This window comes from Sceloporus undulatus, chromosome 1 (genome assembly GCF_019175285.1).
Source record: "Sceloporus undulatus isolate JIND9_A2432 ecotype Alabama chromosome 1, SceUnd_v1.1, whole genome shotgun sequence".
Taxonomy (NCBI): Eukaryota; Metazoa; Chordata; class Lepidosauria; order Squamata; family Phrynosomatidae; genus Sceloporus; species Sceloporus undulatus.
The window spans coordinates 5093741-5116506 of NC_056522.1; the positions used below are offsets into that span (position 1 = coordinate 5093741).

Below are 22766 nucleotides of genomic sequence, written 5' to 3' on the forward strand. Positions count from 1 at the left end.
CCATCTAGCATGTGGCCTTTCTTTCTGCTTCCCTCCACCTTTCCTAGCATTATTGTTTTTTCCAGTGAGTCCTTCCTTCTCATGATAAGTCAGAAGTACGACAGCCAAAGTTTGGTCTCTAGACTTCTTCCAGGGAGCTGTTTGGCTTGATCTGCTCTAGGACCCATTTGTTTGTCCTTTTGGCTGTCCATGGGATCCTTAGCACTCTTCTCCAGCCCCACATCTCCAATGAATTAATTCTCTTCCTATCTGCTTTCTTAACTGTCCAGCTCTCACATCCATCCATGGTAATAGCGAATACAATGACTTGTATGTTTCTGACTTTCGTGCTCAGTTGTATGTCTTTACATTTTATGCAGCTTTAAAAAGTTGTTTTATAGTGCAAGAAATGCCATTCAGAAACAAGTCCTTCACTTGGTATGATTTCAATCAGACCAACTCTGAGATAACTTTGTATGTTTTATTATGTACAGTGCTACCTCGGGTTACGAAATTAATTCGTTCCGCCGCCCCGTTCGTAACCCGATGCATTTCGCAACCCGAAAAGGCTTTCCGTTAGCGCTGGAAAGCCGCGCATTTGAATTTCGCGCCGAAAAAAATTTCGTAACCCGAAAAAACCTTCGTATCCCGGAACAGTTTTTTCCAATCTAACTTTTTCGTATCCCAGAAATTTCGTAATGCGATCAATTCGTATCCCGGGGTACCACTGTATAGGCAACATATATTCAGATTTGATAGGAATAATAAGCAGTAAGGAATGGCTGCATTATTGAAAAATGTAAATCAGATCAAAACCTAATAACTAATGATTGTTAATATTAAAAAGCATGAAAAGATGGTTGATCAAGCTTTCTAGTGCATAAAATAATGTTTCACAGTATTAATGTAACAAGCAGGATTCAATATTTGTCATTAATGCAAAAAACCTGGTTTAAATAAACAAACAAAACTCCTGGTTTAAACATAAAATATCCTGAGATTTTAAATTTTTTAAAAACTGTTTTCCCCCCAAACATTGGGTTGTGGGGAGGAATATTTATACATAACATTTCCTCCAGCTGCAGTTTAGAGACAGCGTAGCTCTGCTCTTTGCTAATCTTAGGATTTGATTTTATTTATTTATTTATTTATTTATTTCTATACTACCTTGCTCCCAGAAAGGGACCCAAATTAGTTCACAAGATGCCCTTAAGCACTACAGTGACTGATCAGAGCCCAGGTTAATTGGCATATGATGGAATCAAGTACTGGTTGGGGACCATACGGCTTCTAGGAAGCCATTTCCTTGCTAGGTTTATCCAGGCTCTGTGTAGCTGGATGAGTTCTCACCCATCAAAGGCATTCCAGACTCTTTTTGATTTTCCTCCTTCATTGATGGAGGGCTGCTGGGCGTCTTTCCAGCCAGCACGCTGAGACGCAGCCCGTACTTGCAGAAAGCCTCTGGTCTGAATCTACGCAAACCTGTTTCCCCCCCCCCCTTTTTGTGTTAAACAGGAGGCAAACCCCAGGTGATTGGTGTTCCCTGGAGAGAAAGAAGCTGTGGAGCGAACTTTGCATACATGATGACGCCGCTTTGCAGGCCAGAGTCCAAGAGCAGAATGTGAAGAGGTACCTTGAGGATATATTGGGATTGCAATTGGGTCTGGTCAACAATGGCAGAGATGCTTGTAGTGCAGAGGGAGTGGGGCAAACGTTCCTGAGTCCAAGGTGTAAAGTCAAACTCAGGGTGCCAGCCAGTAATAGCTCTGTGGGCTCCAACTCCCCTACAAAAATCCTGCCCATTTTTCTATCTCTGTAGCATGAGGTGGTTGCGATTACTGAAATGAAATGTTTCTGTAGGTTGCATATAAAAGTAAAGGTAGTCCCTTGACATGAATGTCTAGTCGTAACCGACAGTTACTAAGCCAAAGAGCCAGCGTTGTCTGAGGACTGCTCCGGTGGTCATGTGGCCAGCATGACTGCACCAAATGCTGTTACCTTCCCACCAAAGTGGTACCTATTTATCTACTTGCATTCCCATGCTTTCGAACTGCTAGGTTGGCATAAGCTGGGACTAGTGACAGAAGCTTACCCCATCATGCAGCACTTAGGCCTCGAACTGCCAACCTTGCAATCTTCTGATCATCAGAATCGGCATCTTAACCACTAAGCCATTGCATACATGCTCATAAAAGCATGCACTGTATTGTTGAGGAGCATGACAATTGGGATGAACAGCTGCATTGAGAAGCAGGTGCTTGAAATGAAGTTGGTTGATCTCCACAGCAACTGCAATGCCACCCTGTGCATTAGGAAACATATTTTCAAAGTTTGACTTAGTGCTGCATTCACTCTGTTCTGTAGCCTTTTGCATCCAGAGTGTGTTCTTCATCCTCCAGTTCTGCAATCTTGCCTTTACTTGGAAGACAAAAAGAGGGCATTAAACAGGTTGGATGGGCATCTCTCAGAATGCTTTCATTATGTATTCCTGCATGGCAGGATAGCCTTTGTGGTACCTTGTGCCCTGGTGGCGCAGTGGTTAAATGCCTGTACTGCAGCCACAAGGTTGTGAGTTCGATCCTAGGGCTCCAGGGTTGACTCAGCCTTCCATCCGTTCGTAGGTCAGTAAAATGAGAATCCAGCTTGTTGGGGGCAATTGGCTTACAGATTGTAAACCACTTAGAGAGTGATGAGTTCACTGTTAAGCAGTATAGAAATGTAAATGCTATTGCTATTGCTTCCAATTCTGGGTTTCTGTAACTATATGGTGTACAAGTATGTGCCAGCTAGGCATAATGCTTTGTGTTATTGCAATCTTTCTATCTGTTGAACTTTCCAACCATTCCCTCAATAAGTTGTGAGAGTTTTTAGAATATGAGTGGGGAAACATTCATGGCTCAGGGGCCAAAGTCCAACTTAAGGAGGGTATCAGGGGTCACATTCAAGCAGTAGGTGGGGTGGGAGTGGAGCAAACTGGGCAAAGGCAGATGTAAGATCAGCTGGGCCTTTACCTCCCAGCATAAAAAGCTGAGAGCTTTCAGGTCTCTTTGCTTTCAATGAGACGTGTTCACATACACTGGCACTCAACAATTACACAGAAATCAGGTGATGCACATACACCGTTGAGCCAGGCTTTCTAAGTAGTGCCTGTTTTAATTGATGGGTGCACCTGACCTATTTGAAGGCAGCAGATCCAAAATAAAAAACTTGTTTGCTCCTCAGGTCTGATAAACAGCCCTCCCTTCATCCCAGCGGCTTGGAGAGTTACAAAAGCTCCCTTTCAATCCTCTTGAGCCATTTTGTACTCAAATCCTTGCATTCTGTCATTCTGTGCCTTTCCCACCAAAAGAGAACATCCTTTTTTTATACTGAAGAAGCCTTGAAGCGGAGCTCCCAAGAGGTCCTTGGTGCTTTCTCATTTCAAAAGATTTTGCTGCTTTGAGGCCAGGTTGTGGTCCTCTCAAAAGGGGAAAATAGTGGGAGGGGAGCAAAAGAAGTTTTTGGTTGTTGTTTTTAAAAGAGAAACATGCCTTCGGCTACAGAGGTGAGCTATGCACAGCTTTCTGGAGTTCTAAGTCTGTTGCTGCTGCATTGGCTGGGGTTTTACATTTAAGCACTTAATGTGTTGATGTGGGAGGTGTAACATGGCGATAAATGCTGCTTCTCGCTTTTGAACTGACATTGTCAACTGGCTGGGCTCCAGCAGCTGATCTGCCCTGAAGTAAGTGTTTCATAATGTGGTTATCTTTGGGAAGGACGAAAAGCATGCAGTGAAAGCCTAGAGCTGAAACCCAGAGTGTGGAGGGTGGGTTGCTGTTGTGCCTGCCACCCTTAACCAGCTCCCCTCTGAGTATTTTTTTTTATTCTAAATTGATACAAGAATACAAAAATCTAAACATCAGAATATAACAATGGTACTGGGACTTAGGACTATCAAAACAAAACAAAATAGTGTGAAGTCAAGTGCTTTCATGGCCGGCATCCATAGTTTTCTGTGGGTTTTTCAGGCTATGTGGCCATGTTCTAGAAGAGTTTCTTCCTGACGTTTCGCCAGCATCTGTGGCATCTTCTCTGAAGATGCCAGCCACAGATGCTGGCAAAACGTCAGAAAGAAACTCTTCTAGAACATGGCCACATAGCCTGAAAAACCCACAAAAAAAACAAAACAGTCTTTTCTTCAGAATTTACCCTCTGAGTTCATCTATTTTCTGCCATTTTTTCTTATGTTGTTGAATTGAGTCTCCTTTCTCCATCATTGATAATGTATCCATCGTTGCAAATTCTTGAACTTTAATAAACCATTCCTCTGTTGTAGGACCTTCCTTACTCTTCCAGTGGCCTGTGTATACTGTTCGTGCCGCAGTTATCAAATAAATTAATATGTTAATTTTTTCCTCATTCAAATTTAAACTTAAACCTTCCGTTATATTGAGTAACTATAATTCTGGGGTAATGGTAACTTACAATCCAGTTTCTTTTCTATCATGCTAACGATTTTTCTCCAATTTTTTTTTTTTGCACTTTTGCATTGCCACCATATGTGGAACATTGTGCCTATCTTTTTGTTACATTTCTAACATTTGTTCTCTTTTGATCCTGTAATTTTTGCTAGTTTGGTAGGCGTTAGATACCACCTATAGAAAATTTTAAGATAATTTTCTTTTAAATTATTTCATGTTGAGAATTTATGTATAAGTATCCAGGATTTTTCCCAATACACTAGTGGTATTGTTCTTTTAAAATCTTTCATCCAATTTATCATACTGGTTTTTATAATTTCTTCTGAGTATTTTGTGTGTTACATTCCTTGTGATTTGCCCACAAAATGCACGTTTGCGAGGTGAGACTCCCAAGGAGATGCAGATTGCCGCGCTGATCCTTATTGGGTTTTTGTTGTTCCAGTTTTGTTTTGGGTTCACGAATCTCTTTCATTCTTTGTAAACCCTTTGTTATTCACACATGCCATCATTTCGGGATAAAATGGTGCCGCCTCCATTTCCCTGAGAGTGATCCGAATTGATTTGGAAGCTTATTCACACTGCTGAAGATGCAGATTGAAGCAGACCTTTTAGGAAAACTTGGCGGGGGGGGGGGCAGTATCCAATATCCCAGGTTAAAAGTGGGGTTTTTGCCAGCCCCCTCCCCAAAGTGTATTGAGTGTATTTGGGATGTGTGTGAACAACAAGGATTCAACCCAGATTCATCCTGGATTATTTTCATAGTGTGAGTGGTGCCAGAGTTTATGTCAGGAATGAGCCGAGTGTAACCTGTGAGCCACATGTAGTCCTTCAGCCTCCCTTTTCTGGTCCCAGAAGCCCACATCAATCCCCCAAAGCTCTCCAACCCCCCCTCCCCCAAAGTTTTAAAAAGTGTGCATGTGATTTTTGGGCAGTTTTAATCTGAAAATTGCACAGAAACTCCCCCAAACATGTGAGAAAATACAAAACCACCTCCATCATACCCACATATCCAGGACTGTGGAAATGGGGCCTTCAACTACGACTCTGACTCTTCTATTTTATTGCTGTCCAATTCAAAATCTTAGTACGAGCCCTTCATGAATGTCAAATATACTGTATATTAATTGGTAATAACACATTTGCTGTAGTAAAAGGCTAGCACAAGACATTTCATCACCACCATGCAACTCACCAGCCTACTTAGACCAATGAAACATATAATATGCTTATTTGGCTAAAACTGCTAAACAAGAATACTTTCCTAAATTCCTTTGGAAGTAAACATGCAGCAGACTAGACATTAAATATTGTTTTGGTTTTGAAGCTGGAGTCCAGGTCAGTACATTCCTAACTACTCCAGCTCTGACTCCACCCAAAATTGCTTCTGTCTGGTAACTCTTACTCCACAACTGTGACTCCATAGCCCTGCACATAACCCATCAGAATCCCCCCCCCCACTACCCCCAAATGCCTCCATTTTCCTCTGCAGTACTTCTCAAAATGTTGACTGGAAGTAATATGACATCAATCCTGGTAACCATTTTGAGAAGGACTACAAATGAAGGCTTTGGGGTTTGCTGTGTGTGGTGGGGTTGCAGTCATGGGGGATCTGGGAGGGAAATTCACCCCAGACTCCCATGCATTTGCCTACTGCTGATTTTTATGTTAAGTATTGTTTTGCTTATGTACAGTGCACATAAAAGGAACAGGCCATCAGTTCTTAGAGTTCTGTACTGTCCAACCCAGATTGATTGAACATCTCTCTAAAAGTCTATTGGTGTAGACTTTCCTAAATGGCAGGGGTTAGACTGGATGGACCTTGTGGTCTCGTCCAACTCTAAGATTTTGTGATGTGTAGCTTTTCTCCTTACTTTGTCTTAGCTACACGATGAATACGTTAACTTAGGAGTTGGACCAGTATTTTACACTGTACTGTAAGTAGATTTAGAGGTCCTGGTTCAGGAACCTTAAAGAGTAAGGATGTGAGGTGAATAATTGGTGCAACAAAATTCAAAATAGAGGTGAGGTAGGAAGGGGCTGGAAACACTAAGATGAATTGTCAACCCTTGCTTTAAGGTTTTGCATGTGTGGTAGCAAGCTTGCAAACACCTTTCCAATATCAAGAGCCAGTGAAATTTTTGACACCATGCTCAGTTGCACTACGGTTGGGTGCCAGTTGGTGTTTCTCCAGATTTATTTGTTTGTTTGTTGAAATTTATATCCTCCCTTTCTCCCAACACAGGATTCAAGGTGCCATACATCCATTTAAAACAAAGTACTACTAAAATATACATATGTTAATGCAAAATTTAAAAAGCAATTAAGCCACAGTTCTCTTTAAAAAAACACAAGTCCAAGTGGCTCTGATTCCCATAAAAACTTGCACACCAGGATTACTTATTGGTCTGATTATTAAATAGATTTTGTTGATAACACCTTTAAAAGAAATAATCTCTGCTTCTCCTTAAATTTGCCACTAACTGTAATGAGCTAGCTTGTCTCTTAATGTAAGAGAAACTAGATCATACAAGACAGATTCTGGGTTGTATCAACAAATTTGAGGAGAAGAAGTAGCCTAGTAGTAAGCTGGGTATTGTTCGCAGCAGTGGGTTGATCTCTCTCAGCTTTTCAATTATAGTGACCTTTTTCAGAAGCTTCAGAGTTAGGATCCTGTAGCCAGGGAATTAAGAAAGAAAATGTAATTAATATTCACGGAAAACTGTCAGTTAGTTGTAAGGAGTTGGCTTAAAGGCACCAGATCCCCCTGATCTTGGAAGCTAAGCATGGTCAGCCCCGGTGAATACTTAGTCGGAGACTGCCAACAAATAACAAATGCTGTAGGCTATATTTTGGAGGAAGGAACTAGGAAAACCACATCTGAGTATTCCTTGCCTAAGAAAACCCTATGAGATTCACTGTAAGTCAACAGGTGACTTGATGGCACATGCACATAAGAAATTGGACCTGATCCATGACAGAGTTATTTTGCAAGGACACAGATGCAAATCATTTGCCAGTGTGCCCTTCCCTCTCTGAATCTTAATTCTCTGAATTCAAACACTGCTGTGTTGGGATCTTTTTAAAGCCTTCTTTCAGATCAGCAGATAAAAACCCTTCTGACAGCACTTGGCAGGAGCCTCAATGCATAATTTAGCCCTTACTCTGACGCATTAGCACATTTTACAATTCTCACAGGGGCAGGAGACCTAGGTGTGCTGGTTAATTTCTGTCTGCTGCTCTTCATCTGCTGGTTTACTGCTCTTTGGGGAAATTGCCCTTGTGGACGAAACAGTGTTGGCTATCTTCCAAGCTTCTGAATGGTTCAGGATAAAGTGGTTGGGTAGGAAGGCCTCAGCCGAGCCCGTCATGTTGTCTTGAAAGGGCAGAGCTCTTAATCTGGGTCTGGGTGGGAAGCAAATATTCAACAGTCTGTCCCTCATGATGACGAAGGGTACAGCAGACTTGAAAATCCAAATTTAACATCCTCAATTTAGAAGCATTTTACAATCATTCCTAGTCGTTTCCATGGCTAGTTGTTCCGTTTTGGGAATGCCCACCATTGAAATAGTGCCATCTCTTTCCTGACCTGTTTGTAGGCCTCTGCTTGGCTTTTGTCAAAGTCTTGGATTATAATAGACCCGTAGCTAGATCCAAGTAGGACTGGTTTTTGATTCTCCTGAGTGCCCTTCAGAAAAAATAATGGAGAGAGCTCAGTTTGTAAAGGTCATGACTCTGCTCTTTGACCTCCACAAGGCTATTAACTCTATAATTATGCAGTGCATTGCTTCTTAAGCTGTCCGATACAGTTGAACACAATGTGCCCCCCATGCACCAGGGACTGGCACCATATTTGTTCCCATTGCTTTCTTTCTTTCTTTCTCTCTTTCTTTCTTTCCTGGAAACCTGCTACAAAAAGGCAGCCAATAGCTTGGGGAACGGCACCAGTGCATGGACCACCATTTTAGGTAGCACTGTTCTAGTCAACAGCTAGATTTCTTGGAATGTCATTCTGGAACAAGTTGGGGTGGAGGGACAAGTTCTCAGGTAGCAAGTGTTGGGAATGTCTCATGTTTGGGATATTTGACTACTACCTAAAATAGACAGTGAGAGCCAACATGGTGCAGTAGTTTGAGTGTTGGACTACAGCTCTAGAGACCAGGTTTCGATTCCCAGATCAGCCATGAAACCCACTGAGTGACCTTGGGCAAGTCACATTCTCTCAGCCTCAGAGGAAGTCAATGGCAACCTCCTCCGAACAAATCTTGTCAAGAAAACCTCATGATAGGTTTACATTAGGGTCACTATAAATTGGAAATGACTTGAAGGTACGCAAGAACAACAACAACAGAATAGACAGTAGTAGGCTAGATGGATCAATGGTTAAATTTCATATACAGGTACTTTATATGGTTTCGTGTCAGCTCAAAAGCTTATTTCAAAAGGAGGCCTAAGGCTTCTTACTCCCCTCCCATTGATTTTATAGCTGTTATTCACATGTTTGTATGCATGCATAGATATCTTCCATCAGTTCCATCAGTTAGGAAAGGAGCAGAAGCATAAGTAGTGTGAAGATATGAAGAAAATGCCAGTGTTAGATAGCCACAGTTACCTCCAGGAAAAAGAATACCACACTATCAGAGATAGCATTAGTTTTTAACAGCCACATATAGCCTTCATCTCAAAATGTGAACCACGCAGAAGCCATCACAGAGAGAGGAAACAGCAAGGTTCGGTTTTGCCTTCCCATGCATCCTGATAGATACTGTATATGCGCATGTATAAGTCTAGCAATTTTACTGAAAAAAATCGACCCAGAAAACCTGAGTCAACTTATCCATAATGTAAGTACTGTACCTTAGCTCTTATCAAAAAAGGAACCATTCCCTTCTCTGAGTGGAGTGGTGAAAGGTGAGAGCTTAGTGCGTCCCAAGAGAACCTAAAATAAGCACTAACCCTCTCTTCTCTATCCTCTGCAGCACCACTTCTAGCCTTTTTGAATCTCTGGGTGGGAACATAATGGTGGCACCAGCTCTTGGCGTTTCACTTCAAAGAAATGCAGAGAGAGGATGGTTCCTTTTTTTTTATAAGAGTTGATACTATACTCTTGCCTTTATTTCCTTTTTTACATGTGTACATTTTCTTAGCCCCACCAAGCCTTTTGGGTAAACAAAAATAGTTATGCCTGTCAGAATTTCATAAATTCTTTGATTTCATTTTCCTTTGCTTCATCTTTTGTTGTGTGTGTTGTTTGCAGTCAAGTTATTTCTGACTTACGATGGCCCTAAGAAGCATCTGTCATAGGGTTTTCTTGGCAAGTTTCTTTAGAGGGTGGTTGCCATTGCCTTCCTCTGAGGCTGAGAGACTGTGAATGTCCAAGATCACCCAGTGGGCATTCATGGCCGGATGGGGATTCGAACCTTGCTCTCCAGAGTCATAGTCCAACTCTCAAACCACTACACTACGCTAGCTCATCCTTTGTTACATGCCTCTTAAGTTTTACCCTCAACTTATCCACAGGTAATATCAAAATCAATAATTTTGGCGCCAAATTCTGCCCTCGAGTTATACATGAGGTCAACTTATACATAAATATGGGTGTATAATTTATGTACGGGTAGGTAAGTAGGTGCGATCCAGCATGACGTAGTGGTTTGAGTGTTGGACTATAATGCTCTCAGCTATGAAACCCACTGGGTGACCTTGTGTAAGTCTTTCTCTCTCTCTCTCTCTCAGCCTCAGAGGAAGGCTGTGGCAAACATCTTCTGAACAAATCTTGCCAAGAAAACTCCATGACAGGTTCACCTTAGGATCACCATAAATCAGAAATGACTGGAGGGCAAACAACACACACAACAGGTAGGTAGGTGTGTAAAAAGACTGGTGCTGATGCTGGACATCAGAAGATCCTAGTTTTAATCTCTGGCACCTCCAGTTGAACTGTCTTTGGTGGCGGGTGCGAGGAACAGTCTCTGCACCAAAGATGGGACCTTGGAGATTTGTGGCCATTTAATACTCCTAATACCAGGCTGAATGGACCCATTTGGATTGAGTACAAGGTAGCATCAGCCATCAACATGATATGCTGGACTCTGACTTCCATTGCTAGAGATCCATTGCAACAAAGGCCATGTGAGTTCTTTGCAATGCATTCTCCTCTTCTTGGGGAAGTATACAATTCAGCTGTAATCTGGGGGCTGCATTTAATCCAAGGGCAAGGAGAAGAGAGTACTATTAACTCTCTTCTCCTTGCCCTCACATCCCTTATGTGAATATAATTTCAAAGTAGACTGTTAAAGGGGTGAGATGCACACTGTTCCACAGTTAAACTGAGCGATGTTACTGTGCTGAAGCTTTTTCCACCCTCCCAATGGTTCTGCTCCCTTGTCAACCATTACAGATAATGCTGTATGGAAATATGGGCCTTGCAAATCTCTGATCCAAACCACTTGAAGCTGAAAGTGAAGGGAGTGGTGCAGCTGTTTGCACCATTATCAGCTTTGCTGAAACCTAGCCAGGGCCTCTTATAATGACTTGTATTGTGTACGCTTCTGCCTGATAACCCCCTTCTTAAGCTCTCTCCTTGCCTCATCCCCTTTTCTTGTGTGTTGTTTATAGGGTGGAGCAGGAAGGATGGGAACCATCAATGTGGGGTGGAGATGGGGGAGAGGAAATTCAAAGAATAGGGGGAAGAAGCCAGGATGCAAGCTCAAGGTCTTAGAGGGAAATATTCAGTGAATCTAGCTTTAAAAAACACCTTAAAATAAAAAAAGCTCTGTAAGCTTTAGGAAAGAGGACAGGGCAACCTTGTCCTTGGAGGCATACGTGGTATGAAAATTTGGCCGGAGACCCCAGAACAAGAGCACGTCATCCCTTCGCTGTTTTTGCTTCATTTGCAGAGGGTTCTGTCTTCTGCATGGAGCCTGCCTTGCAGCCAAGCTGATAAAAAGTCGACCGGAGGGAAAGCCAAACACCTGCCGAGCTGTTGAAATGTGCACTTCTGACCCTGTGGGTAAAGAGCTGGTGCCAAACCACCAATTTTCACCTTCGCTGGGTGCAAACTGCCAGTTGAGAGCAAATAGCAAAAGCTCCTTGAAGTGAAAGGGCTGCATGGTGGGATCTGGTCTGAGGAAAGCCAACATCTCAGCTCTGGCTTCGTGGTTGGCTTTTCGCCTTGGTCTTTCAGTGATTCATGGTCTCTGCTCTAACCTTGTCCCCTGTGCTTCTTTCAGAAAGCCCCTGCAAGACAATGTTATCTACTTTCGTTTTAAATTCTTCTCCCAAGGCTTATTTCTTGCCAAAGGGGTGAAGACACTACCATCTGCCTTATTTTTTATTGTAAGCCCACACTTGCTTTCTTAAAGTTTAGTGACAGAACCTTCCTTTCCTTTTGTTTAACCCCCCCCCCCATATACATGCATTTATTTGTATTTATTTATTTAGAGTATTTATACCCTGCTTTTCAGCTGCAAAAGCTCTCAAAGCAGCTTAATAGGGCTTACTATTCTACTGTACATACATGTGCACTACTATGTGTGCATGTGGAGCATTTTGGTTCAGCTGAACTTTATGAACAGTTTCTAAAAGTAGCTCTAGGTAACATAATTTCATGTCCATGCCTTCAAGTCATCTGTCAACTCTTGGTGACCCCATGAAGTTCCTAGGGTTTTCTTAGGGAAGGAATATTGTGAGGTGGTTTTGCTAGTTCCTTCCTCTGAAATCTACAGCATCCGGGATTCCTTAGTGTTCTTCCATCTAAATACTAACCAGCACTGACCCTGCTTAGCTTCCAAGATCAGACAGGAACTGATGTCTTTAGGGTATATAAACTACTTAACTTTTAAAAACTTTTAAAAATCCAAATGGGGCTCAAGGCAGCTTACAAAACATAGAACTCAAAACTGAGGAAAAATTGTGATTAAACTTTATTCTACAGTGGTCTCTTGGTATCTGCTGGTTTTAGTTTTAGGACCCCCTTTGAATACCCAAATACATGGATGTGTATGTGCCATTAAATAAATGGCATAGTAAAATGGTGTCCCTTGTATAAAATGCCAAAATCAAGGTTTGCTTTTTGGAATTCATATTTTTTCTGAATATTTTCAAGCCATGGATGGTTGAATCCCTGGATAAAGAATCAGTGGATATGAAGGGCTGACTGTACCCATGCTCTTGGGGTCCTCTGCCATAGCCACCACCAAGGAAGGGGGGAAAGGCAGGAGAGAAGAGAAGAAGGGAAGTCCAGGAAAACTCTCAAACCGCTTTCGGAGAAAGGAGAAACTTTGCTGGCTCGAAGAGACACATCCTGCTAGGAGCATAGGCAGGAACAAGACTGAGGCTCAGGGGAGCTAGCTCCTCCCTATATAGGGGCCGGTCTTTTGTTTATTGTCCCTGTCTACAGGAGCGAATAGGAGGAGCTAAACCCAGAATACAGGAGGTTAGGACCCTGTCTGCTGGGAAAAGTAATGTTCTGTGTTGTTTGCCTTCAAATCGTTTCTGACTTAAGGCAACTCTATCATGGGGTTTTCTTGGCATGTTTCTTCAGAGGGGGTTTGCCATTGCAATCCTTTGATGCTGAGAAAGTGTGACTTACCCAAGGTCATGCAGTGAGCTTCTGTAGCCAAGCCAGGATTTGAACCTTGGTCTCCCAGTGTCCTAGTCCATTTCTCAAACCACTGCACCATTATGGCCCTCCAAAAGCAGTACAGCATACTAAGAAAAGCCCTTTTCTTGCAAAAAAAGTCAGTTCCCCAAGGGCTGCTGGGATAAACAAGTCTTAATTTGGCAACCAAAGACAGCAAAGAGGGAACCAGTCTGGCCTTCCTAGGGAAGGAGTTCCAGAACCTGAGAGCAGCCACTGAGAAGGCCCTCTCTTCTGCTATAGTTCTACCATATCTACCATATATTCTACCATAACTTGGTTAATAAAGTTCTGTCATAGTTTTGGGCTCCCTCCCCTTGCTTAGACCAAACTGCTTCTGGCCAGTCCTGAACTGGAAAGTGCTTCTCTTCCAGTTTTGCTTGTTTCAACATCTACCCAGCCAAAAGATCCTAGGATAACTACAAAATAAAACAAAACAAAATAAAAATAATAATAACTTTTATTTTTATCCCACCTTTCTGTAATAAAACAATCAAAGCAGCTAACAACAAGTTAAAACATCCATATACAGTATTATATCATTTCCCCCCCTTAAAAAAGAATGAAACATAATCCAGTTAAAATTAAAATATTAAAATATCTATCTGTTATAAATGCAATAAAGCAAAGCACCTGTTAACTAAAAGTGGTCTTGGCATCCCTTAGCAGGGAATGCCTTTCTGACACACCATTCTGAACAGTATCATGATACAGAAGTTCCATGTATTGGCTCCACAGTTGATCATAGAATCATAGAATCGTAGAGTTGGAAGAGACCCCAAGGGCCATCCAGTCCAACCCCCTTCTGCCATGCAGGAAATCTCAATCAAAGCATCCCCAACAGATGGCCATCCAGACTCTGCTTAAAGACCTCCAAGGAAGGAGACTCCACCACATTCCCAGGGAGTGTGTTCCACTGTTGAACAGCCCTTACTGTCAGGAAGTTCCCCCTAATGTTGAGGTGGAATCTCTTTTCCTGTAGCTTGCATCTATTGTTCCAGGTCCTGTTCTCTGGAGCAGCAGAAAACAAGGTTGCTCCCTCCTCAATATGACATCCTTTCAAATATTTAAACAGGGCTACATCTAGAAAATAATGCCTTAATCACTAAAAGTCAACATGGGGTTCAGAGAAAAAAGTCATGCCAGACAAATCTGATCTCTCTCTTTTTTTTATAAAATTACCAGCTTGGTAGATGAAGGGACTGCTTGATTTCTGTAAGGCCTTTGACAAAGTTCTCCATGACGTTATGGGCTAGACAAGGCAACTGTTACATGGATTTGTAATTGGTTGACCGGCCGAACCCAAAGGGTGCTCAACAATGGCTCCTTTTCATCTTGGAGAGAAGTGACCAGTGGGATCCCACAGGGCTCTGTCCTGGGCCCAGTGTTATTCAACATCTTTATCAATGACCTGGATGACAGAATTGGGAGCATACTTATCAAATTTGCAAATGACACCAAATTAGGGGGAATAGCTAATACCCCAGAGGACAGGATCAAGATTCAAAATGACCTGAATAGACTAGAAAGCTGGACCAAAGCTAACAAAATGAAATTCAACACAGAGAAATGTAAGGTACTGTACTTAGGGAGGAAAAATGAAATGTACAGATATAGGATGGGGGACACCTGGCTGAACGAGAGTTATATGTGAAAGGGATCTAGGAGTCCAAGTAGACCACAGGTTGAACATGAGTCAACAGTGCGATGCGGCAGCTAACAAAGCCAATGTGATTTTAGGCTGCATCAGTAAAAGTATAGTACTGTATCTAGATCAAGGGAAGTAATAGTGCCACTCTATTCTGCTTTGGTCAGGGCCCACCTGGAATATTGTGTCCACAATTTAAAAAGGATGTTGAAAAATTGGAATGTGACCAAAGGAGGGTGACTAAAATGGTGAAAGGTCTGGAAACCATGCCCTATGAGGAATGACTTAAGGAGCTGGGTATGTTTAGCCTGGAGAAGAGAAGGTTAAGAGGTGATATGATAGCCCTGTTTAAATACTTGAAGGGATGTCATACTGAGGAGGGAGCTGATTTGTTTTCAGCTGCTCCAGAGACTAGGCCAAGGAACAATGGATGCAAGCTCCAGGAAAAGAGATTCCACCTCAACATTAGGAAGAACTTCCTGACAGTAAGGGCTGTTCAACAGTGGAACACACTCCTTACTCGGAGTGTAGTTGAGTCGCCTTCCTTGGAGGTCTCTAAGCAGAGGCTGGATGGCCATATGTTGGGGATGCTTTAATTGAGAGTTCCTGGGGGGTTGGACTGGATGGCCCTTGCGGTCTCTTCCAACTCTATGAAACAAACAAAAGAACCTGCTTAATCCCCTCATGTTGCGTGTGTCTAAGCAATAACTTCATTTTGAGAAAATATATAAGCCCTCCACATTTGCAGATTTGTTTTATTTGCAGATTTGATTCTCTCTAGATATCTCTAGGTCCTCCAGCATAACTCTATAGTCAACGTCTGCTGGATGCCATAGATCCATGCTAGAGGACTTAGCGATTCCTAGAGATAACACTTCTCTAGGCATTTGTAGGTCCTCTAGCATAATTCTGTTGTCAGGGTCTGGCGGAAGTTGACCATAGGGTTGTGCTGGAGGACCTAATGATTCCTAGATAGGTGTTCTTTCAGGTTAAAAAGAAGTGTTTTTTTTCAATTTGTGGCTTTTCCACTTTCACAGAGTTCCAGCTCCCCTAACCCAAATAAATGTGGAAGGCCCACTGTACTATGTGCTGCTGTTGTTGTTGTTATTGTTATTGTAGTTATCATCATCATTTGTATCCTGCTCTTTTTTCCAGAACTTGGACTCATAACGGCTAGTAGCTTGGTTTGGCTGTAAAGGCAGCCACCAACAAAGCCATTGGCACATTGTAGCTTCAGAAGACAATTCTTAAGGTGTGTCAAGTTACTAGAGAAAGAGTGTTGGTTTTACATTTTGTGGTGCTCTCCCTTTTAACTCGTACTTTTACTAGACTTCATAATTGGAGAACGATCGATTTTTATTTTTCTCCTGTCCGTGTTTTCCCACCATGCTGCAATTGTTCAGGTGACTGCTCATTTGGAACGATTGAATTGCCTGTTGCTAGAACATTATGTGATTTAGATTGTTGTCCTGTGAAGCTTGTATAAAGTTAATAACCTGCATTACTTCTCAAGGCCTGGAATGTAGCTGTCTGCAGGCGTGACAGTAGCTTTGTGCATGCTGCTGCCCTCTGATGGATGGAAGTGGCTTTTATCAATGGAGATAATTCCTAGTAGAGGTGGTCCATTTGCTCACAGTATGGGCATCAGGGTGCCCTCTATGTAAACACATTGTGCAAATGCAATATTTTGTTGAGTCCTTATGTTTGCATGATCCCAAGTGCTACTCATTTGTCACTATGGCAAGCCATAGTAGGTAATTCCTCTATCTTCCCAGTGCTATTCCACATCTTATTGTACAGTCATAGAGTTGAAATAGACCTCAAGGGCCATCAAGACCAATCCCTTGCCATGCAGGAATACAGAATCAAAGCAACCTCTGGCAGATGACCATCTAGTCTCTGTTTAAAAACCTCCAAAAAAGGAGACTCCATCACCCTCCGAGGAAGTTATTCTACTGTCAAACACCTCTTACTGTCAGAAAAATGTTGAGGTGGATTTCTTCAGAGGAGGTTTGCCATTACCTTGGTCTTCTCCCTCTGTCTACTCAAGCCAGCTTTTTGGATTGCCTTCCACCCCTTCCAGTAACCCTCTCCACTGTAGATGGCAGAAAAGCATAAAGTGGAGCTTGGACTTCCCAACTGTCCCCGTTGCAGTCTTGCCTCTTTTACATTTGGTGATGGAAGAAAGGAGGTTTTCTGAGCAGACACTGCTAACAGCTTCCTTTCCTCACAGACTGCATGATCAAGAAGCAGCTGTGGCTGCTTTTTCTCCTGCCACTCTCGTTTGGAGGAGAAGCTCCACTGACAGGTTGTTTGATGAAGTCCCTCCCATACCTGCTATCTGGCATAGGGTGTGTTGTTGTTGTTGTTGTTGTTGTTGTTGTTGTTTTGTGTGCCTTCAAGTCATTTCCCACTTATCACGACCTTAAGGCAAACGTATCATGGGGTTTTCTTGGCAAGTTTCTTTGAAGGGGGTTTGCCATTGCCATGCTCTGAGACTGAAAGAGTGTGACATGCCTAAGGTCACCTAGTGGGTTTCCATGGCTCAGCTGAGATTCAAACCCTGGTCTGCATCCAATGAGTCCAATGTTCAAACCACTACACCGTGTGTGTGTGTTTAACTGTTGTTGTTATGTGCCTTCAAGTTATTTCTGACTTATGGTGACCCTAAGGTAAATAATCATGGAGTTTTCTTGGCAAGTTTTTTCAGTGTGGGTTCAGAGTGGGTCTGTCATTGCATGACTAGAGTTGGTGTCACCCAGTGTGGTAACTCATGGTGCCATGCCCATGGACCTCCTGGGAAGGGGTTGCAGGTGGGGAGGAGGGTCCCACCCCGGGGAAGCATCCCTCTGTGAGGCACAAAGATGGAATGCCTCCCCGCCGAGCAAGAACAGTGCAATAGCAATAGCAGCTTCATTTATATACTGCTTCATACCACCTAAGCAGTCTCTAAGCCAATGGTTCTCAACCTGTGGGTCACGATCCCTTTCACAGGGGTTGCCTAAGACCATTGGAAAACATATTTCTGATGGTCTTAGAAACCAGAATTTTATGGTTGGAGGTCACCATAACATGACGAACTGTATTAAAGGGTTGTGTAATTAGGAAGGTTGAGAACCACTGCTCTAAGCGGTTTACAACTGTAAGCTGATTTCCCCCAGTAAGCTGGGTATTCATTTTAGTGACCTCAGAAGGATGCAAGCCTGAGTCGAGCCTGAGCTCTGGCTGGTATTGTACTCATAACCTTGTGGTTTGTGAGTGAGTGGCTGCACTACAGGCATTTAACCACTGAGCCACCAGGGCTCTTCAGTGCAATCTCGCAGCCCCCTAGTGACACCACTATCTCTTTCTCATCTGAGCCAGGGTGCAAGCCCCAGTGCAGCATTGGAGGAAGGACAGGGAGGAATAATACAGTGAGCCCTTTGCATACACAGGGGATCTGTTCTGCCCCCGCCCCCCCACATGGGGAAAAATGTGGGACCTCCAATCCCATTTATTTCAGTGGTGGCGTTCTCTGGAGCACACACCATTTTGTCCCCCAGGGCTTGCCATCCGCGTGAGCGCACTTCGCATAAAGCAAGCCCACGTATAGAGCAGGCGGACTGTACCTTTCACTCTTCTATATTCAATTGAGTATCATGTCTATTGATCCAGAAGGATCATGAGGTCCTGGTCAGCTCAAGAGAGTTTAGTAGTGGAGAAGCAAATGGCATCTCTGACCAACCCAAGTCACTATGCATATTATCCAAAGCCAGCCTAGTTATTTTGGCAGATGGGGGTAGAAAATCCTACAAGCACTGCTCTCCATCCCTACAGCAGTTCAAATAAAATAACAATTTGCTGTTCTTTCATAACACTAAATTTACTGCCCTTGGTCACTGCCTCATGCTGCCTGATGGTTGATGACCTTCTGCCATAGAGTGTGCAACTGCATGCACTGGAGGAAGTTAGGAGGATGTTCTCCATGAAGAAGAGTGTGGCTGCAAGATAAATTGATCCCCCATTAGAAGCAGAGCTTAACTAGATCTCTGGCTAAGAACCTGAAGTGCTGAGGCCAGCCATCGTCAGCCTGCCTCAGCTAAATAGGTAATTGGTCTGACTTAGTCTGGCATGTAATTAAATTTATATCATGCATCCATTCCTGCATAGAATGTGGCAGCATAATCCCTGTGACAATGAAAGGAGAGGTGAACAAGGGGTAGATGGAGATAGTGTAACGTAGATAACACAGCAAGTGCTTTGAAAGGTCTTGAAAACTAGGAAATGATTTCAGCTGCTTTCCAAAGGGGAGTACAGGCTGAGTTTCCCTTATCCAAAATGCTCGAGACCAGAAATGTTTTGGATTTTGGAATATTTGGATATACATAATGGGATATCTTGGAGATGGGATGTTTCGTATACCCTTTATACACATAACCTAAAAGTAATTTTATACACAATATTATGTAAAATAATTGTGTGCATGAAACCAAGTTTGTGTACACCAGATCATCAGAAAGCAATCTATCTCAGCCATCCATGTGGACCATTTTGGATTTTGGAATATTTCAGATTTTGAAATATTCCAAGATAAGGAAGACTCAACCTGTAGAAGTAAAGGGGTATCACACTGCAGAAAGTTTCTCAGTGTTGCTACATTTAGTTATTTTATTTATATTCCATTTTCCTCCCTTCACAGGACCAGACTGTTTTGGACTGTACAACATGTTCAGGGAACTTTTAAAATCTAGTAATTGAGTAAAAAGGATTGGAGATATAACTTGTAAAGCTTTAATCATAGAATCACAGAGTTGGATGGGGCCGCGAGGGTCACAGTCCATCCACTATGCTGGTGCAGGAATCTACTGCTAAACTCTGCCAGTGTGAAGTCTTTGTTGCAGATCTTTAAAATCGCTGACTGTTTGTTTACTTGCTTTATAATTTTAGCTTTCATGCATTAAATGGCAGGTGTCTAAAATATCATTAAATGAAAATATTGGTCTGTACGAATTCTACTAAAAGCAAAACTTGAAAAAGTTACTTTTTTTACCACCACCCTTATTGCCCAAGGGATTTTTGGGAGTTATGGTCCTGAGAAAAAACCTTAAAAATTCCAAACTCTGTAAAATGTTATGACAGTTGCAAGTGGAGAAGTCTAATTTTCTTGCCAGTTTCATAAGAAGCAAAAGTCTTCTCTTGTGGGCACCAGTGATAGATGGATTTTGCAGCCCTAAATGGACAGATTTTGAGTCTGGGAAAGAGAACCAGCCTTCAGTCCAATAAGGCCAGGGATGAGGAGAACTGTCTAAACCCTAATCTCTTTTCCTGTATCTTGCATCCACTGCTCCGTGTTCTAGTCTCTGGAACAGCAGAAAACAAGCTTCCTCCATCCTCAATATGACATTCCTTCAAATATTTCACCAGGGCTACCTATCACCTTCTTTTCTCCAGGCTAAACATACCCAGCTCCCTTAGCCTCTCCTCATAAGGCGTGATTTCCAGACCTTTCACCATTTTGATCACTCTTCTCTGGACATGTTTGCAATATAAAAGGAAGCCTTCTGTGTCCAATCAAAGGTCTTGGATATGGACGGCCAATGTCAGACAGTAGTATCGACTTCTCCATGCCATCTGGACTCTGGATAATTGCAAGTGTTTAAGCTTAAGCTTGCCTACAGCTCTTTGTCTTAACATCCCCTTTCTCATTTTCCCTGGCAAGCACTATTACACAAATAATGACACTTCTTTTCTATCTAGGAATTAAAAGGAGAGGGTAGCTGTAGGGTATGCTTGGGAGTTGTGAAAGCCGAAGCAGGAGTGTGTTGCATGTACGAGCAAGTTGACACATCTCTCCCCTCACTCTGTACCAGAAGAAGAATATCCAGGTCTAATTTTAAGAGGCAAGAACATTTTGTCACCTGGGTATTGCGTATCTTTTGTTCCTTGCTTTGAAGGCCATTACATAAAATTAGCTTGTTACTCAGAGCCAGTGGATATTAGCCCTCTATTAGAAGAACCTGCTATAAAGCCCTTTAATGATTTGCTGATGGACTCTTATTTAAAGACTGAGGTGCAAGGCAGAAAATGAAAGGCTAATGGGCTGAGATAGCTGCTAGATGGAGCAGCAAAATTAGGCAGGCTTTTGGCAGCTTTCTAGCTCACCTTGGCATCTAATATGCCTCTCTGCTGTTGTTTATTGGATTCTATTATGCCATGGCTTAGGACAGGGGTAGGCAATTGCAGTGGAGGTGGGGTAGCCTTGTTTTTCATCACCATCCTCCCAGCAGGTTGCACTGGTACATTTGCCATTGTTGGAAGTGTTGTCGTACCCCTTCTATTTTCATTTTTTGGCTGCTTTTTTGGTTTTTAAAAAATGCTTTTAGGATATGTCAGGGGGGGGGGTTGTGGAGCTTGAAGTGCTGTGTATCACAGGGCGAGTTTGGATGAAAAATTGCCTGGTTTGTTTTTTGCTTTTAATTGAGAAGGCTGGGGTCTTTGCAGAGGCCTCAGTGGCCAGTGGGTCTCACTTTGCCCACTCTTGGCCGAAGACCTCTTTTGGAGGGCAAATAGTTAGAACCACAGAATCGGAAGGATCCCAAGGGCTATCCAGTCCAACCCTCTGGCATGCAGGAATACACCATTACTATCATGGGGGACCTTGTCAAAAGCGTTGTTATTGTTGTTATGTGCCTTCAAGTTGTTTCCAACTTATGGTGACCCTAACACAACCCTATCATGGGGTTTTCTTGGCAAGTTTCTTCAGAGGGAGGTTGCCATAGCCATTCTCGGAGGCTGAGAGTGTGTGACTTGCTCAAGGTCACCCAGTTGGTTCTTATGGCAGATCTGGGATTCGAAGCCTGGTAACCAGAGTCATAGTCCAATGCTCAAACCACTACACCATGCTGGCCTTATTGAAATCAAAACACACTACATCCACAGTTGACTGGTCTGAGCTCCTTCTGCTTTTCCTCATAAGAATATCCTCTAAGGGTCAATATGGCAAACATTTCACATATCAAAATAAAGAATATAAAACTGGAGGGATGGGGAACAGCTATATCCAACTTGTCCTCATCCATTTGGTCCCCAACTGCAAGTCATTCTTTGGAGGATGAGGCAACTAGTAGCTACTAAACTTGATAGCCAAGTGCTACCCTCCAGTATGAGAGCCAGTAAGCCTCTTTCTGTCAGTTGGTGGGGAGCATAAATGGGAGGGTACTTTTGCTCCCAGTATGACATCTGATTAGTCACTGGGGAAAGGAAATGGCAGGCTGGAAAGACTTTCAATCGAATCAAGAAGGTTTGTATGTATGTGCCTTCAAATTGGCTGTTGACTTATGAATTTCATAAGTCCCCATGAATTTCCCAGGGTTTCCCCATGAATTTCATAGGGTTTTCTTAGGCAAGGAATGCTCAAAGGTGGTTTTGCCAGTTACTTCTTCTGAAATATAGTCTACAGCACCAGGTATTCATTGGTGGTCTCCCATCCAAGTACTAACCAGAGCTCACCCTGCTTATCTTCCAAGATCAGATTGGATATGGTGCTTTTAGAGCAGTGCTCCCCAAACCCTTCCTCCTTCCAACTGTCATCTTCTGGCCTGGGAGGGAGCGAAAGGATAGGCCCAACGCCATGGAGCCCGGCCTCGATTAAGGAAAAGAGCCCTCCCTCCAGTCCATCTGCCTTGGTCCAGGTCTCAGAGGGAGAGAAGAATGCTGGACCTGATCTCCCCCCCCCCCATTCCCTTCTCCTTTTGTGTCATGTCTTTTTAGATTGTAAGCCTGAGGGCAGGGAACCATCTATTATCCTCTCTGTTGTAAGCTGCCTGGATTCCCAGTGATTGGGCGGCATATAAATAAATCCTATTATTATTATTATTATTATTATTATTATTATTATTATTATTATTAAACTGTGCCCTTTAAGAGATTTTGGACTTCGACTCCCAGAAGCCTCAGCCATGTTGCCAGTAGTCTGGGATTCTGGAAACTGAAGTCCAAAATCCCTTAAAGAGCACAGTTTGGGGACCACAGCTTTAGAGGATTGAAGCATACAGTCTAGAAG

General features: G+C 42.8%; 1 protein-coding gene across 14 annotated transcripts in view; it reads left to right on the forward strand.

Moving 5' to 3' along the window:
- EXTL3 (exostosin like glycosyltransferase 3) overlaps positions 1 to 22766 on the forward strand; it is a 215683-nt gene that overhangs the window by 117232 nt on the left and 75685 nt on the right. For 13 of the 14 annotated variants that reach the window (XM_042447739.1, XM_042447688.1, XM_042447696.1 and 10 more), the window contains one exon: positions 1495 to 1608. The exons of the other annotated variant lie outside the window; for it this stretch is intronic. The gene's annotated coding sequence lies outside the window, so the exon portion shown is untranslated. The remainder of the gene's footprint in view (positions 1 to 1494; positions 1609 to 22766) is intronic. 14 annotated transcript variants of the gene reach the window in all.